We start from the raw sequence: 19,650 nt of genomic DNA on the forward strand, positions 1-19,650 counted from the left end.
ATCCGAGATTTAATGCCGTTAAGTGTAGTGCAGTATTATGCTGTGAGTTGAGTCCCCCCCCCCCCCCCCCCTAAACATTAAGCTGACGCAGAGACAACAACTCTGCACTATATATTGGGTGATAATGGCGTTATTTCTCGGAGCACATCCATTGCTGAGTGGTATCGAGAATCCACCTTGAACACTATTATAGCCCGATTTTCGAAGATGGAAGTACGCAGGTCAGCTAAAGCGCTCAGCTGTATACCACATCTCGACATCCATATACATGTCTATGATCCAATAAATGAAGGGTTCAGTTATATTAAACTCCCTAAAGATATAGCAAACAAGAAGGCATGCATTAATGTCCAAAATAGAAACGATGAAACTTGTTTTGCACGGTCAGTCCTGACTTGTGAGAGAAATTACAGATATAATCCTCCGTGTCCAGGCAGTTACAAAGTCAATGATATTAAGACATATTATAACTTTGATGGTACAGAGTTCCCTCAAGCGGTTTTAGGCGTTTCAGTCTGGAACCGCGCGACCGCTACAGTCAAAGTTTCGAATCCTGTCTCAGGCATGGTTGTGTGTGATGTCCTTAGGTTAGTTAGGTTTAAGTAGTTCTAAGTTCCAGGGGACTGATGACCTCAGATGTTAAGTCCCATAGTGCCCAGAGCCATTTGAACAGAGTTCCCTGTGAAGATCCAGGACATACATAAGCTGGAGGCCCAGAATATCAGTTCACGTTTATGGCCTGGAGAAGAATAAGAGGACAAGCCAGATGAGCAAGACAAGCACACCGTAGTCAGTCCCCTCCATTTCTCAAAATTTGCAGGTGAGCTAGAGTTGCATGAAAATATACTGCTCTTCTCTGAAGGTGATAATTATCACTCTGTCTGGATCAAAGACATGTTCCGACTCCTTTACTCCCAGTTAAGTAGATATCAGCATAAAGAGCATATTTGTTTAAGGTGTCTGAATTATGTTTTGTCTTAAGAGTTATTGGCGATACATCTATTAGATTTTTCTTCCAAGGACGCAGTACATGTCATTATGTCTACTGAGGAAAATAACTTCATTAAATTTCAAAATGCTCACCACCAGCAGCGATGTCCTTTTGTAGTGTATGCAGACTTTGAATGTCTGCTGGCTTCTATTACTCGTTGTGAAGGGAACCCCATAGCCTAACATATTACCTTCACACAAAAACACGTACCTTATGCAGCAGCATTCCAAGCTGTATGTGGATATGATTCTAAACTTAACTGCTACCAGCCTTATGTAGGGAACGATCGGGCGGTTTAGCTTCACAATGAGCTTGAAAAACTTTCATTGGAAGTTGATAAGCTCTACAGCACCAAATCAAAGGAAGATGATGAATTGTATGAAAAGGGGTTAATTGTCGTATTTGTGGGCTAGCCTTAGATAGAAAAGTGGAAACTCCTTGTAGAGACCACTGTCATCTTAAAGGTAAGTTCCGCGGTGCAGCTCACAACACATGCAATTTGAAGTATAAGTTACCTTAACAGACACCCGTCTGTTTTTCATAATTTGAGTGGGTATGGCGCTCATTTTCTAGTTGAGCACTTGGCTAATTTCGGTATGAAGAACTATCAGGTCAGTGTCCTCCCTGAAAGTGTTGAGAAGTACATTTCTTTCTCAAAATGAATGACGCCCAGACTTACGCTCAGCTTCCTTGACTCTTTACACTTTATGCAGACTTCACTCCACAAACTGGTTGAAACTATACCTCAGAATGATATGCATATCACTCGATCTGCATTCCCCAATGAGGAAAAGTTCCAACTTGCTACTAGGAAAGGAGTTTCCCCATACGAGTATGTTGATAGTATGGCAAAACACAATGAAACCAAGCTTCTCGACATATCTGCATTAACCAGTACTTTCACAGGCGATGCCATAACTACAGCAGATTATGAGCATGCTATGAATGTCTGGTGGGAATTCAACATCCCCAGTTTGGGAGAATATGCAAGACTATACATAAACACGAACGTGCATTTGCTTGCAGATGTTTTCGAAAAGATCCAGAGTGTATGTATGACCACATACTCTCTGGCCCATTCCTTTTATTACATGGCACCTGGGTTGTCCTGGGACGCTATGCTAAAAAAACGGGGGGCAGCATTGAACTTTTGACTGATGCTGCAATGCTTCTATGTTTTGAGCGAGGGATCCGTGGGGGACTTTGTCAATGTGTTCACAGGCATGCCAAGGCAAATAACCAACGGATGGTTGTCGAGTTCAATGCATCCCTTCATTCTAGTTACATTATGTACTTAGATGTGAACAACTTTTACAGGCACGGCATGATGCAGCCACTGCGGGTTGGTGGGTTTCGATGGGTGCCCAATAACGAAATAATGGTTCTTGCACCCGATTCTGATGTAGGGTATGTGCTTGAGGCAGACACCACATATCCTAATAATTTGCATGGAGAGACAAGCGACTTGCCATTACGTCCAGAGCAACAAATTCCGCGAGGAAGCGCCATCCCTAAACTGTTGGCTACTGTTGGAGATAAGCAGAGGTGCATTATTCATTATCTTAACATCCAGCACTGCCTCAGATTAGGGATGAAGCTTTTTAAAAACACCTCGCCTTCAAGCAATCCCCCTGGCTGAAGGGGTATATTGAACTAAATACCGAAAAGAGGGCAGTCACGAGTAATGATTTTGAAAAAGATTTTTATAAATTAATGAATAATTCCATTTTCAGGAAGAGTATGCAAAGCGTAAGAAATGAATGCGATATTTTGGTTAGAACCGAATGGGACAGGCGTTATGGCGTGAGAAAGTGTATAGCCAGGCCAAATTTTAAGTGTGACACGATCTTCAACGAAAACTTTGTTGCTTTGGAGATTTCGAAGACTGCAGCAGTTTATGAAGCCTATTTATTTGGGGATGAGCATACTGGATATCTCCAAATTCTACATGTACTGATTCCACTACGAGTTTGTGAACCCTCATTTCGTAGACCAAAGTTGCTTTATATGGATACAGACAGCTTTATCTACTGAATCAAGAACTGTGATCCATATGAAGTAATTAGGTGCAATGGTAAAGAATTCGACATGTCTTCTTATGAGGCCGATAATCCTTATGGTATTGCTCCTCAGAACAAGAAAGTTATTGATCTCATGAATGACGTGGCGAATGGTTTACCGATTGTAGAGTTTGTGGGACTCAGGTCCAAAATGTATGCATGTCATACAGTAGACGGGGGCACTCAGAGGCGGACAAAGGGTGTTAGACATACGGCATCTCAAGCTCTTACGGTTGAAGACTATTTGCAGTGCCTGTATGGTCGCAGCAATCAAGGTGCTCATCCACACATGGTACAGCAAACTAGCATTCGATCACGAGGTCATAAGGTGTACACTGAGTTGCAGTCTAAAGTCGGATTGTCTCCCCATGACGATAAGCGCGTGACTGCGTGTGAGATCGCTCTCTAAGTTTTCAGCTATTTTTAGGTTTCAGATATGTATTTTAACTGTTTTTGTGATAATATTTACTATATAAGTGACTTATTAGTGGTTTCTTCATTCACCTCTGCATTTCTTGTGTTGTGGCCTGATATTTGTGAGTGTTTCGTATCGAGCAACTTAACCTCTTACCCGTGTTTACATTCCGCGCTGACCAGTTGCAGCTGTAGCGGCGCATCGAAAGCTAAGTACTAATTAATTGTTTGTGTATAGTAGTTTATTTAGGAACTTTAGTAGTCTTCAACCGGTGTTCTTGGTGTTTTCCGGTGAAATAACTTCAGAAGAAATTTTTGCGAACTACTTTCAGTTTCGTTGCTGTCATTAGACGTTTGATTTTCTTTCTGTGTTAGTATTTTGTTATATTCTCATTTGTTGTTGATTAATACTGTCAATAATAGTTGTTACTTCCCTTGTAGAGCAAGTTTGTGATTATTGTAGTCAGTTTTTAACATCTTCTTATTGTAGTAGCGGAACTTAGATAAAGTTGTTTTCTTGTTTCAATAATTGTAAAATTTTACCATGAGTGAGAAGTGTGGGCTTTGCCGTAGGTTCGTGAGCAGTGGATTGCGGTGTGAGACTTGTTCGAAGTATTTTCACTGGGGGGAATGCAGTGGGGAAGCCAGTGGGCATTCTGGTGAGATCCTCTCCTGGAACTGCAGGTTATGTAGCAAGAGTAAGTTGATAGAGGAGCAGGAGCGTAAGATCTGTGCCCTTCAGGTGCAGTTGAAAAACGCACATGAGGAGCTAGATAGCATGAGGAGGGCGAAGGGGGTTGGGGAATGGGAGCTGGCTGTTGGCAAGAGATGTGCTAGGAGAAGGAGATTTTCAGATAGTTTTACTATTGGTGTTTGTAATAGATATGACCAACTGTCAGAGTCTAGTGGAGAGGAATCTCTAGTAGCTGTAGATGTAGGAAGTATGCAGCAGACCTCAGCAGTTACGGTGGCTAGGACAGTTGCAAAGTCTAAGAGAAAGAAGAAGGTTCTGCTGTTAGGTAGTTCTCATGGTAGAGGTGTAGGCCAGCAGTTGCAGGAAGTTTTGGGGAGTGAGTACCAGGTCACCAGCATTGTGAAGCCTAATGCAGGATTGGCTCAGGTGACTTTTAACATAGGGGGGTTATGTAGGGATTTTACTAAAGAGGATCAGGTAGTGATTGTGGGTGGGGCTGGTAATAGTATTGATAGGGATGGGGAGTATGACATAGATGGTGACCTGGAAAAGATAGCCACTCAGACTGGCAACACGAATGTGCATTTCGTGGAACTGTTTCAGCGTCACGATCGGCCTTATCTTAATACAGCCATCAGGCGTAATAACATGAGACTTTGGGGTGCGCTGATGACAGAAGGCATGAGTCACATTTCAGTGGTGTCGGTGGAGTCTATCGGCAGGACGGGTTTCACTAGACATGGCCTACACCTCAACAGGTATGGGAAGGGGAGGTTGGCAAAACTTATAGGTGACAGCATAGGTGGGGGTGGTGGGATCACTCATGGGAAAATTCCGGTAGTTGTGGATGTTAGAGCTGTACCTTTTTTAGATTGAAGTCAGCTGATAGGTATTCCTGCTTAAGGGAAGTCTCTCTAACAAAGAAAACACTTTCTACAAAGCTTGGGTATCCGATTAATGAGGGAATTAGTATATTTCATCAAAATATACAAGGTATTAGAGATAAAGTTAGTGAACTGCTTATAGATGTTGACTCTGAAATTATTGGTATATCTGAACACTTCTTAAATAAGGAGATAATTCAGAGGCTTCCTTTACCAGGATACAGGCTGGCTGGCAGCTTTTGTAGGAGCTCTTTGCGGTGTGGGGGAGTAGCCATGTATGTGAAAAACGGTATCCCATTTGAGTCAATTGATGTTTCAAAGTACTGCACTGAAAAGGTGTTTGAATGTTGTGCAGGTGTGGTTAAATTTAGTGGAGCTAAACTTCTTACTGTTGTTATTTATAGATCCCCAGACTCCGATTTCACAACATTTTTGCTAAAGCTAGAGGAGGTTCTTGGTTCACTTTATAGGAAATACAAAAAGTTAGTTATATGTGGTGACTTCAATATTAATTGTATAAGTGATTGTGCAAGGAAAAGGATGCTGGTAGACCTCCTTAATTCATATAATCTTATGCAAACCGTATTCTTTCCAACGAGAGTGCAAGGGAACAGTAGAACAACCATAGACAATATTTTTGTTCATTCGTCATTATTAGAAGGGCATTCTGTTAGCAAAAAGGTGAATGGCCTTTCAGATCATGATGCACAAATTTTAAGTCTAAAAGATTTTTGTGCTGCAACACATGTTAAATATAGTTATCAACTTTTTAGGAAAGCTGATCCAGTTGCTGTACAGACTTTTGTAAACCTTATCAAGGAACAAGAGTGGCAAGATGTTTATAGTGCTGATACAGTAGACGATAAATATAATGCTTTCCTCAAGACTTTTCTCGTGCTCTTTGAAAGTTGCTTTCTGTTAGAACGTTCAAAACAGGGTACTAGCACAAACAGGCAGCCTGGGAGGCTGACTAAAGGGATAAGAATATCTTGTAGAACAAAGTGGCAATTATATCAAAACGTTAGAAACAGTCACAATCTAAATGCAGCAGCCCATTACAAACAGTATTGTAAGGTGCTTAAAAAAGTTATTAGGAAGGCAAAAAGTATGTGGTATGCAGATAGAATAGCTAAGTCTCAGGATAAAATTAAAACCATATGGTCAGTCGTAAATGAAGTGGCTGGTCTGCAGAGACAGGTCGAGAATATAGAATCAGTGCGTAGTGGGGATGTCCGTGTTACTGATAAGTCGCATATATGTACAGTACTTAATAATCACTTTCTGAATATAGCAGGTGAACTAAATAGAAACCTAGTCCCAACAGGGAAAAAGTGTTCCGAGACTGTTACCTGAAATGCTCCTGCATGATACTGACAAGAGGGAGATTGAGTTAATAATTAAATCTCTAAAGACCAAGAACTCTCATGGATATGACGGGGTATCTAGCAGAATACTGAAGTATTGTTCCACGTATGTTAGCTCAGTACTTAGCCATATCTGTAACTTTTCCTTTAGGAGTGGTCGGTTTCCTGACCAATTAAAGTACTCGGTAGTGAAGCCACTTTATAAAAAGGGAGACAGGGATAATGTTGACAATTATAGACCTATTTCTATGCCATCGGTGTTTGCTAAAGTTATCGAGAAGGTTGTATATACAAGGTTACTGCAGCATTTAAATTCACATAATTTGCTGTCAAATGTACAGTTTGGTTTTAGAAATGGCTTAACAACTGAAAATGCTATAGTCTCTTTTCTCTGTGAGGTTTTGGACGGATTAAATAAAAGGTTGCGAACGTTAGGTGTTTTCTTTGATTTAACGAAGGGTTTTGACTGTGTTGACCACAAAATATTACTGCAGAAGTTGGAACATTATGGAGTAAGGGGATTAGCTTACAATTGGTTCGCCTCCTACTTTAAGAACAGAAAGCAGAAGGTAATCCTCCGCAATATTGAGAGTGGTAATGATGTTCAGTCCCAATGGGGCACTGCTAAATGGGGCGTTCCCCAAGGGTCGGTGCTGGGGCCACTGCTGTTTCTTATTTATATAAATGATATGCCTTCTAGTATTACAGGTGATTCAAAAATATTTCTGTTTGCTGATGACACCACCTTGGTAGTGAAGGATATTGTGTGTAATATTGAAACACTATCAAATAATGTAGTTCATGATATAAGTTCGTGGCTTGTGGAAAATAATTTGATGCTAAATCACAGTAAGACTCAGTTTTTACAGTTTCTAACTCACAATTCAACAAGAACTGACATTTTAATCAGACAGAATGGGCATGTTATAAGCGAGACGGAACAGTTCAAGTTCCTAGGCGTATGGATAGATAGTAAGTTGTTGTGGAAAGCCCATGTTCAGGATCTTGTTCAGAAACTAAATGCCGCTTTATTTACCATTAGAACAGTATCTGAAATAAGTGACATTTCAACACGAAAAGTAGTATACTTCGCATATTTTCATACGCTTATGTCATATGGTATTATTTTTTGGGGTAATTCTTCTGATTGAAAAAGGGTATTTTTGGCTCAAAAACGGGCTGTTCGAGCTATGTATGGTGTAAGTTCGAAAACCTCTTGTCGACCCCTATTCAATAGTCTGGGAATTTTGACATTGCCCTCACAGTATGTATTTTCTTTAATGTCGTTTGTTGTTAGCAATATTAGCTTATTCCCAAGAGTTAGCAGCTTTCACTCAGTTAATACTAGGCAGAAATGAAATCTGCATGTGGAATGCACTTCCTTGACTCTTGTGCAGAAAGGAGTGCAGTATTCTGCTGCATCCATTTTCAATAAGCTACCACAAGAACTCAAAAACCTTAGCAGTAGCCCAAACACTTTTAAGTCTAAACTGAAGAGTTTCCTCATGGCTCACTCCTTCTATTCTGTCGAGGAGCTCCTGGAAGAGCTAAAAAATTAAGCAAATTCCAGTGTTACATTCTTGATTTTCTTTATTTAAACTAACGGCTTGTCGCCTGAATATGTTTTTTATATTTCATTTGATTCTGTTTCTACAATCGTGTTATAATTTCATGTATTGACTCGTTCCATGACCATGGAGACTTCTCCTAAATGTGGTACCACGGAACAATAAATAAATAAATAAAATAAATAAATAAAAGAGTCATTTGTGGGGATGGGGTGGAAACCCTCCCATACTCACACTATTTACTTGAAGCGAAAGTAGGGGTGAGGGACTCTGGTTGATTGATAGTGAGAGAATGAGCGTGTGAATGGGGTGATGGGGGGTTTATGCATCGAATAGTATGGCTCTTTTATCATATTGTAAATATTGGATGAATGTCTTGTGTGGTGTGTATCAGAATGCATGCTTCCGTGTATGTCTGAGTGTGCAAAGAGTGTGGGACTCTGTGTTAACTGTATGTCTGTGTAAATATATGTTCATTATTTTACAAAATAAAAAATTATAAAAACGAAAAAAATTTAAAAACTGAAAAAACTATCAAGAAAAAATTCTATGTTTGTAAATATTTTTCATCGGTATTACTAGTTTATATATCAAGAAAAAACCAAGTTTTCGCACTTCATATGTGCTTGTGTGTGAGTGGTTATAGATTAGATTTTAGTTTGTAAGTTTCACCTACCTCTAGCCATCCAGCCAGAACTAGTTTTAAGTATGTGACTTCCACTCAATTAAATAGATTATATATTTATGTTCACGTGCTTTTGTAGTGGACAATGTTTGGAACCACGCACTTTAGAAATATGTGTTCACTTGCTTGTGGTAGTGGAAAATGTTTAGAGCGACCAACTTCAAAGAAATAAATGTTCACTCACTTGTGGTAGTGGAAAATGCTTAGATCCACTCACTTCAAAGAAATATATGTTCACTCGCTTGTGGTAGTGGAAAACGTTTAGAGCCACCCACTTAAAAGAAATATGTTTGCCTTTACTTAAAAGTCTTTTCTTCTTCGGGTGGAACTTCACTAGTGATAGTACTTAGCATGTAAGATAGTGTAATTAGCTTGTAGTAGTAGTACCTCTGCATTAGTTGTAAACTCATATAATGTAAATGCGAATAATTTTTTATCTGAGCAGAATGTTCATATTTCTGAAGAAAATTCAGCTCTGAATAATGTATCTGTACACACATGTAATGTAATTCTGAATCATGTATCTGCAAACAGCAGAATGTTCATATTTCTGAAAAAAAAATGCAACTCTGAATAATGTATCAGTAAACTGGTGTAATGTAAAATCTGAATCACGTCTCTGAAAACAGCAGAACGTTCATATTTTTCGTCAAGACAATGTAAATCTGAATCATCTATCTGTCAACTGTAATAATGTAAACACTTAATCACATATCTGTAAACTGATATTTCGCAAACGATGTTAAAAATCTGAATTTAGTAATAAATTCACTTATTTTATTGTAAAAATGCCGAATGTTATTATTTCAAACATCAGTGATAACTCTTTATATTAAAACAATATAAATATATTTTTGAACAATGGGCTGTTACATCCGCATTGCAGAGCACATGTATATAACGCCTGTTGCTTTAAAACACTGTTTGAACGAGAGTTCTGAATGGCAAGCGTCCTGCGGCGGAGGCGCCGATCACATGCATGCGCTGCTGCTACATGACGTACTGACTTGAGCGCCCACACTTTCAGAGCCTTCCCTGCAGGTGTGGTGAAAGCGCATCTATTAATGGTGCAGGTAGCGTTACTAATCAGGTGAAAGGGCGCAAAGGCTGCGGTAGGTGGCTCAGACAGTTCCAGTGGAATGCACTTATAGATGGATTCAGGTATAGTATCGCCGATAAACTTACTTGCTAAGGATGTGGATGTCAAAGAAAAACAAAGAATACAACAGTGTTATGCAAGAAAAAATTATTTATTTCTTGATGGTGATGATGAGTCCCATACTCCTGTACAGAGCGTAGGGGAGCGACGCAGGAGACCTGCGCCGCCTTACTAGGCAAGGTCCTAGTGGAGGTGGTTTGCCATTGCCTTCCTCCAACTGTAATGGGGATGAATGATGATGATGAAGACGACACAACAACACCCAGTCATCTCGTGTCAGGAAAAATCTCTGACCCCGCCGGGAATCGAACCCGGGACCCCGTGCTCGGGAAGCGAGAACGCTACCGCGAGACCACGAGTTGTGGACATTTATTTTTTGTCCAATTTTTTGATAAATGTTCTTGAGTCGATGGATAGATGGACAGCCATAGAATTCCAGGTCTTGAATAGAGGCAAATCCTCTGTGTACACTACAAAATCGAAATTTTTAAATACGAACTGCCTAAACCCACCGTCATAGAATTCTTGAGCATCTGCAATGATGTTCACTCAGTGACACGTCATCGTCAAGTGATCTATGTATGGAGCAGTACGTATTCATTAATACAGCTCGCTGCACAACACCTGTGAGCAGACAGTAGCTGATTAGACGATTGTGTAGAACTAAAGCACATGTGGCAGTGTGTTCTGGGAAATTTGTCGATGATTCAATTTCAGTTCTCACATCTATAGGTCCAGACTTAATTATCTCATTCTGTTTAGAGCAGTCTGTTACAATGACCGCTGAAAGCTCTTTGAACTTACGTGGACCGCATAAACAACCCCCCCCCTCCCCCTCTCTTTCAGGAATTTCATAGTAAGAAGGGCGAAACCTTGCATACATGTCATATGCTGGGCTGTATATATTTTGATTCCACTGCAGATGTAGATTGTCATATGGGGAGAATTCCGAATTGAGGTAGACTTTGGCATTAGTTAACTTGCAGTTATCGAAGACGGTGGAATCATTTGCTGTACTACCTCTCCTATCAGTCTGAAACGCAAGTATGATTAATCTGGGTGTCTCTAGATGGCTGGAAGTTTTAATAGCCCATGTTTGTCTGCTCGCTGTCGGTAACACTAGGTTCTCGAAAATCTCCCAAGAGCGAAATGTCAGTGACAGAAATGTACCTGAATTCAGGACTTTTAAAAGCTTCAAACGCTCCTCGTTGGATACACTAATGTGAGGCATTCTCCATATTGTCTTGCTGACTGTGATCATATTCTCCTCATGAGCTCCTTGAATGTATGAGTTATTGTCTGTCGCACTCTGCACCAAAATGAGTTCTTGTTTAGCGTTCATAATAATCTGCCTCATGTCCTCAAAGTATCCCATAAGCATTTTTGGAGGTATGCATGCAGTAAATCGCTTGTACTCTTCAACTACTCTATCCTCTGGCTCGTCTATGAACCATCCAGCATTTTCTAAACTATGCAAATCCGCTGGTCCGAGACGTATGTTTTAAGGGTTGATGTTATGCCTACATTGCGTGTACAGTCGATCTCAGACCCATTTAGTTCATAGCCTTGGAAGAGGAATGCTAAAGAGTTACATGTCAGATTGGATCCCACTGCATCGCTGCCGTCCGTTTTCTTGAATGATCCTTCTAGATATACGAAACTCTTGCACAGAAGCGTGAGTGCGTCTTGGCACTGGATGACCATCCTGATTTCATCATTTTTGTTAAACGTGGCTGAAGCGTAAGGTTTATGAGAGAAGTATTCCTGAAGTATAATTCTCTCATCATACTCTATTGGACTGGTTATATTGAGTGATGACGTCATTGCGAAGCTTCAGACCAACCGATTTAAGAAATTCGTAGTTCGAAGGTGTTATCACTCTGCTGTTCGGTAGCGAAGTGGCGCACTGTGGATTGCGTGCAGGGCGGCCTATGGTGGCCGAGCGGTTCTGGCGCTACAGTCTGGAACCGCGCGACCGCTACGGTCGCAGGTTCGAATCCTGCCTCGGGCATGGATGTGTGTGTTGTCCTTAGGTTAGTTAGGTTTAAGTAGTTCTAAGTTCTAGGGGACTTATGACCTCAGCAGTTGAGTCCCATAGTGCTCAGAGCCATTTGAACCATTTTTTTTTTTTTTTTTTTTTTTTTTTGATTGCGTGCACTTGACTGATACCGTATGCCCATCCTGCTTAGATGAAATAGTACAATGATTTCCTCACCGCGAAAGTCTACAAGTTGATTATTCTGGTCAACAATACGCAGCTCCAAATAGTCCCATGTCAGAGCTGTCACTGGAAGGTATATTGCATTGGCAGGGGTCTTAACAATCTTATACCCTGTTCCAGCTGAGGGAAAGAATCCATAAATGGTGTGAATGAGACTATCGTTGAGGTCAGAGTTTGATGCAGTGTTACACGACACGGATTGTGCTCACTGGGTATATGTACACTGTCTGATTCGACTTGTAAAATTTACTTGGATCCTTCTTCAAAATCTGTGCTTTTGTGAATCCCAGCAGGCGCCCTATTGAACCTTTCTGGTTGAAGTCAATGGTTGCATTTACACTCCTTATTTCAGATTTAAGTGTGTTGTTGTTTGCACATAGTTCAATACCTTTTCCAGACTGTTTTAAGACTTCGTTTAAATCGTCGATATCGTATGCACCTATTTCTATTTCCACAATATCTTTTTCACCATCAATATCCAGATGCAGTTTATTGTTAGTCTCGGTGTAATTCAAGATGCTGTTGTACACCTCCAGTCCAATCAATGCAATACTCCATTGACCAGCATTCAGATCTATTGGCGGGAAGTAAATTGCACGCAATACAGATGATCATCGTTTTAACATCAAAGTGTACGACATTGCATCTGAACCGCAACTGATGAATGAATCTTTAAACCTCCTCCTTACATAGTGTACTTCTTCTTCTTCTTCTTTGTGAACGTCAAGAGAAACATGATGCATAGATGTCCATAGAGGTCGGTAATAAAGTCCTGATAGCGTCGATGATTGTAGAGCACATGTATTCTGTGAGTGAAGTATTGTTGTAATTCTTCTGGTGGCTGCAGGTCACCAAATGAGTCGAAATAGTAGACCCTATCCGGGTCTTTCATAACATATGATGCCCAGCGGGTGCCGGGGCCTCCAGCAACATCTAAATTCACAATACCGCATTTACCAGCTTTCCACATAGCCTTCGGTAATGTATCCCGCATAAACACACCACGGGATCTTGGTATCTTGAATTTATCTCTAACAAATTAAAGAAGGTCTGTATTTGTGAGTGGTCGATATGGTAGGACCGCTAGTGGGCTTCTTTTTTTTTTTTTTTTTTTTTTAATTTATGAATAGACCAAGCCCTTTCCTGTACGGTTTCAAGTATAGTCGTTTTCCGACGGCTGCGGCTTCCATCATGCGGTTATGTCTTCTCGCCTGTTCTAACTGTGCTTGGGAGTTTTGCGCGTTATGGACCGTTCGAGCAATAGCTGCAGCACCACCGGAGAGGGAACCTACCGCCGAGAGCGTGGAGAGGGCTGGGATGAGAAAAGGAATAAAACCACCGGATATCTTGGGTATTGATAGAACGCGAGGTGCTTTAACGGATCTTCTTCTTCTTCCCGCATCTTTCTGATTCATTGTGTTTCTAGCTGCAAACATCGCTGTCAGGATACAGTTCTTCAAACAGCACTTCTTGTTCCTGTTCTTCTTCTTGTTTAGTGCGCAACGTGCAGCGTTCATAACTCGCTTGAAATTCATCACCCCTAAACCCAACTTGATTTTTGCATGCATGGTTTTATCAACTGCAAATGCTGCGATGCGTTTACCTATACCAATATTCTTTCATCTCCGTATTGCCTTAGACTTATCAGCTAAAATCCTATCTGCAATGTGACGATAGATCTTTATTTGCTGCGTATGCAATGTCGTGTTTCACACACGCTTCGTCGAGCAGATTGACTTCCTTATCACCTCGCGCCAAGCGTTTCTGAAGCTTTGTGCCAGGTCCACAATAATTATACCCAGGGACGTGTAATTCCACAGGTAGTTTGTCTAGAATACCACCACCTCTTCTAATGTGTCTTCTAGTGTGCATGTAACGCTACTGTGGTGCTTGTGCACAATGCACGCCCATTATATAGCAAATCGCCGGCATCAAAACAACTGTATCGTGTAGCAGGAAAACTAAGCCATTTAAACAGTGCCTTATTTCCCCGACGACTTATGACTCTCTCCACGAGAAAAACAACTGGTTCTGAGCTTTTCTGCATCTCCTCAGTGTAGAAGGAGCCTGCAGTTTCTTCACCTTTACTGTCCTTCAATATATAAGTTCTAGGATTCGTTCGTTGCACCTTTGAAACTGTAAATATCTCAGTTGACCAGTTCGGTAGGTATGATTTCTCAAATGCCGTCTTGTGTTTTGAGATACGCAGCAAATCACCTACATTAAATTTCTGTTTGCGTGGATCCAGCATCTTAATGCGGTAGTACACCGTATCCATGAATCCATTATCACGAACATCGATTGGTCTAATTTTGATTGTGCTATGTTTTGTTCTATTATACAGACAGATTTTTTCAGGCAGGATATCTGTCCGTTTGCACGAGCCGCGAAGGTTAAAACGCATCCACATTCAACCTTTTATTGTTCTGTTCAGGCGCACTATGGGACCTAACTTCTGAGGTCACCAGTCCCCGAGAACTTAGAACTACATAAACCTAACTAACCTAAGGATATCACACACACTCATGTCCGAGGCATGATTCGAACCTGCAACTGTAGCGGTCGCGCGGTTCCAGACTGTAGTGCCTAGAACCGCTCGGCCACTTCGGCCGGCTCACAGTGAAGAGTTCTACAATAGGTATTTCGAGACAGTGATGCAGCGGTACGGAATACATCACTACTCGACATTCATTCACTGTGAAATTTGATTGTTCACTGCTTTATGCTCAATGACAATACCATCACCGCTACTGCCGTCAACTTGTTGTTTTCGCCTTCAAGTATTGGTTTTATAATCGTTTTATATTTCTTGTTGCTCAGGCTTTTCATGATCCTGTGTACACCAGTCATGTGCAGTATTTCACAGTACATTTCCCTATCATTAACTGATTAATTTATAGGTTTTTCGGTTGGTCTTAGGAAAATAAGATTCATTAAGCTGGGTGTTCTCTCAAACTGTCACCAATCTGTCTTCAGTTAGAGTTATAGGATGCATACCAAACATGTATGGTCTTCCCCTGCTAACGCCAAATGTTCTATCTATCTGACCTGCGGTGTGACGAATAATGAATTCATCAATGGCAACACCCTCGTTATCGTGTGTTTTTGTTTTTGCTGAGAGCTGCCGGAGATATTCAGTAACTGGTTTAAATGTCTCTCTTAGTGCTTGTTGTCAGTCCATATGACCTAACCTGAGCAGCCGTAATTTCTCACGAACTGCTTTATGCGCCTGAATAATTATCTGCTTCGTCGACATCTCGGTGTATACTAATCAGATATCTCCGCAGCGTGAGGCTTTATATATCCGGTCATTTTCTTCCTCCTCTTACTATGATCGTGAACGCCCCTCTCAACAACAAGGAAGTCTACATCTATTTTCTCCTGAACAGCATCGACCTTTTCAGTTAAGTTGGTTACTTTCTTATTGATTTGATTAACTAGCTCATTTAAGGCATTCACCATTCTCAGAAGAGTCTGATAATACATCACTGGTTCCCTGTGCATACCTGCAACTTTATGCGCCATAGCCTGAATTTTAGCATCCAAGTACAAGTGAATGTTCTGTCTGTGTACACCCATCCTCTCGTATTGAGAGGTGGACATACGCGCGAATTTGTCCATGGTGTAGCGTAGACTGATATAGTGACCTCTATTACCGTGCTATATATGCAAAAACTCTTGAAAGTTTCGCCTGTATCTTCCATCACTCAGTGTTCTTGTTTTATCAATAACGAGAAACCCATACTGTGAATGATTCCAGCAATCTGCACATATCTTTACAAAATCATTGAAGGACATGTCCGTTCGGACATGTGCTTGGAAAATGTGTTTTAAATTCAGGTTGTCTTGTTTCGAGGCTATAATGATGTTTGTGTTATCCTTAAGAAGCCGTTTGGGGATTCTGAAATATGTTTGACTTAGGTAAAATACATCAGCACCCATATGACGACCGAAACAGAAATATTTTCGAATTTGGTCTTGGTTTTCCACAGCAACATCGCCAAATATGAAGACTGTGTTTGGTTTTGATTTTTCAGGTGGGGGGATATCACCCCTTTCACTGAATGTTGTGTATGTAACACCATCTACACCTCGCAATATCTCATGCAATAGCTGATAATTGGGTTGAAACAGTGTTTTTCAGAATACACAAACATGTTCAAAGAGTACCCAATCTCCGTGTGTTAGCAGAGTCATGAGGAAATTAGTCTTCCCACAATTGGAAGGGCCTACAATAATTGCTCGTATATTATCAGAAGGAGAATTCCTTTCTTCTTGTTCTTCTTCTTCAGGTCTTCATTTGCATCTTCACAGGACCAGTCACCAACAACAAAGTCCTTCTACATCTACATCTACATCTACATGACTACTCTGCAATTCACATTTAAGTTCTTGGCAGAGGGTTCGTCTAACCACAATCATACTATCTCTCTACCATTCCACTCCCGAACAGTGCGCTGGAAAAACGAACACCTAAACCTTTCTGTTCGAGCTCTGATTTATCGTATTTTATTTTGATGATCATTCCTACCTATGTAGGTTGGGCTCAACAAAATATTTTCGCATTTGGAAGACAAAGTTGGTGACTGAAATTTCGTAAATAGATCTCGCTGCGACGAAAAACGTCTTTGCTGTAATGACTTCCATCCCAATTCGCGTATCATATCTGCCACACTCTCTCCCCTACTACGTGATAATACAAAATGAGCTGCCCTTTTTTGCACCCTTTCGATGTCCTCCGTCAATCCCACCTGGTAAGGATCCCACACTGCGCAGCAATATTCTAACAGAGGACGAACGAGTGTAGTGTAAGCTGTCTCTTTAGTGGACTTGTTGCATCTTCTAAGTGTCCTGCCAATGAAACACAACCTTTGGCTCGCCTTCCTTATGGCAAGGGTGCTTCACCCAGCCTACCATGATACTAAATGCATCGGGTACAGACATGTAGTGACCTATATATATATATATATATATATATATATATATATATATATATATATATATATATATATATATGTGTGTGTGTGTGTGTGTGTGTGTGTGTGTGTGTGTGTGTATATATATATATATATACACCTGAAAGGATAATAATAGTATTTGTGTGTAGCCTTCCATCACTTAGCCGATTGAGCTATATTGACTACACAGAGAAAACAGCTACATATTTTACCCTTGAAGAGTAACATGATCATGTAAGTAATTTGTATAGTATTTAAAAACATAATTGTAATAGTTTGATTATAATGAGAGAGAGGTATGAAATAAAACACAAACATGGTTTGAGATTACACATAAAGTTATTTAAAAATCATACATAGGGTGTAGTATTTCAGGACTATCATTAGAATCTGTATATATTTTCTTGTTCTTCACATCTATACAGTGTTTACCAGATAAAGCTTTTTTGAAAGCAATAAATTCGGTGCGTATCTCACTCAAGCCAATAGGCGACTCACAGTACTCAGGTTTTTCACACACACATTTTATCTGATGCTCTTTAGGTCTGGGCTTCATGCGTGAACAAAGGTGTGGCTTAAGACCGTCAACATGTATACTATGCACACATAGGGAGTTTACAACATCATTGTATGCAGAGTCTATGCTAGGCAAGCAACGATTCAGTCTGTCCAGTGCAAGATGTATGGAAGAGTCCAGATCGTATAACTTCATAACTGAGGGATATCTTAGATAAACAAAGTTGTCACCTGATTTCGCACATAATGCACAGTCATCATACACTGTTGTAATAGAAAGTGTCACACCAGTAAGGCGAATGTCTGGGGGAGATTGAGTTGGATAATATTCTGTTGTCATCTGCTGATTGACGTAGCGCTTTGCACCACGTATTTCATCCCAGTCGAACTCGGAAATTGGCACTGTAACACATCTGGATACATTTTCAATCTCCATTCTAGCATGCAACCCCCAGATATGATGCACTTCCATAGCAATGTTCTTACGTTTCGATCCACTGGGAGTTAAATTGTAAGTGGTGGTGAAAAGCGTAGGTGCACTTGACGCCCTCTTCTTATCCACAGTATCTGCACCCTGTGGGTGCGCTATCACAGGGTTGTTCTCCTGGGATGGGTCATATGTTGGCGACCAGTACTGACCATCATCATGTTGTTGTTTAACACCGCCAGTGACAGCATTCGATGTGTCATGTGAAGAGCGTGTGTCCTCATCATATAAATCGATGAGTGGGATGGACAGCAGCTACTCTTTGTCATGATCCAGCAAGTGTGCTATGCATGCTACCGGATCCCATGTGGATGCTACTTGTACAGACGTGCTGGAGACTGTTGTTGTAGGTCTCAACGAGATGGCAGGCGAGGTTGGTACAGGTCCAGACGTGTGAGCAGAACTAGGCATGTTGGCGCTGAACTCTGTTGAACAAAGGCGAGGAAGGATTAGATATGAGTGAATATGTGAAAACTTTGAATAATAATAATGGTAATAAGGCTAACCAGAGAGAGAATAATGTGATGTGGGATACATTGGATACTTACTTTTCTGTTTAATCCTGTTCTGCATCACTGTGCTGGAGTTTGACTGCTCTTGGCAGTTCATGGTTCTTGTTGTTGTTGTTGTTGTTGTTCTTCTTCTTCTCCTGACTGACTGAATAAGACAAGGCTCCGGAGCTGCTGAGCTTCACCTATATCTGCTGCAATGACGTCATCCAGCTACTTGAGTCCTACTGGCTGAAGTCAAACACGTGACTGGTTTAAGGGTTCCTATTGGCTCCCACCATTTCCCCCACTCCAGAACGTCATCAACTGACATGACGGTAGTGCCCTCTGGTGGTGGCGATATGAACTAGACCACGTGGCGAAAAAAATGTATGCACCCATCTTGAATAATGGTACTTGAGTCATCATCCGATGTCACAGTAGTGTCCTCTTGTGGCGACGATATGAAATAGGTCAGTTGTGGTCTGGACCTCATGGTGGACAAGCTGGGTGCCGCCATTTTGAATAACGGTACTTGCGTCACCACCTGACGTCATGAAGGCACCCTGTACTGTTGGCGATGTGTACTAAGCGAGTTGGAGTCCAGACCCAGTGGCTAACACACCTGCATGGAATCGTTTAAATAATAAAGACAAGTCCTTTTCCCCACGAATCCTTAGGCGGAAATGGTGACTGAGGTTAGCACAAGTGTGCATTATTTCTCGCAATTTTCTTAACTTGGTGACCATTCTTTACCGCCAAAATTCAAGCGTGGCGCCAGTTCATAGGATGAAGTGGCGGTCGGGTGAGTTAGGTTAGTCCAAGTGACCTATCATCCCAAGATTTTCTTTGCTTAGTAGAGTTAACCGAGGTGTGGTGCATTAACCTGTTGAAATTTGAACTTCCCGCCATTTTTGTGGGGGAGGGGGTGTTAGGTTACTGGAAGGAGGCCATTTGACCTTGTTGCCACCAAAATTAAAACTTCCCGCCAAAATCCGCCATCTTGAATGACATCATGGCCGCCATCTTGGATGATGTCATTCGCTGTTGCCAAGTCTACACGCCGCTATCTTGGATGACGTCATCGCCGCTATCTTGGATACATCTGGCAACAATACTGAGTGATCCAGAACTGCTGTTGTCCCAATACTGACATAAGTC

Source organism: Schistocerca nitens, chromosome 3 (assembly GCF_023898315.1).
Source record: "Schistocerca nitens isolate TAMUIC-IGC-003100 chromosome 3, iqSchNite1.1, whole genome shotgun sequence".
NCBI classification, from domain to species: domain Eukaryota; kingdom Metazoa; phylum Arthropoda; class Insecta; order Orthoptera; family Acrididae; genus Schistocerca; species Schistocerca nitens.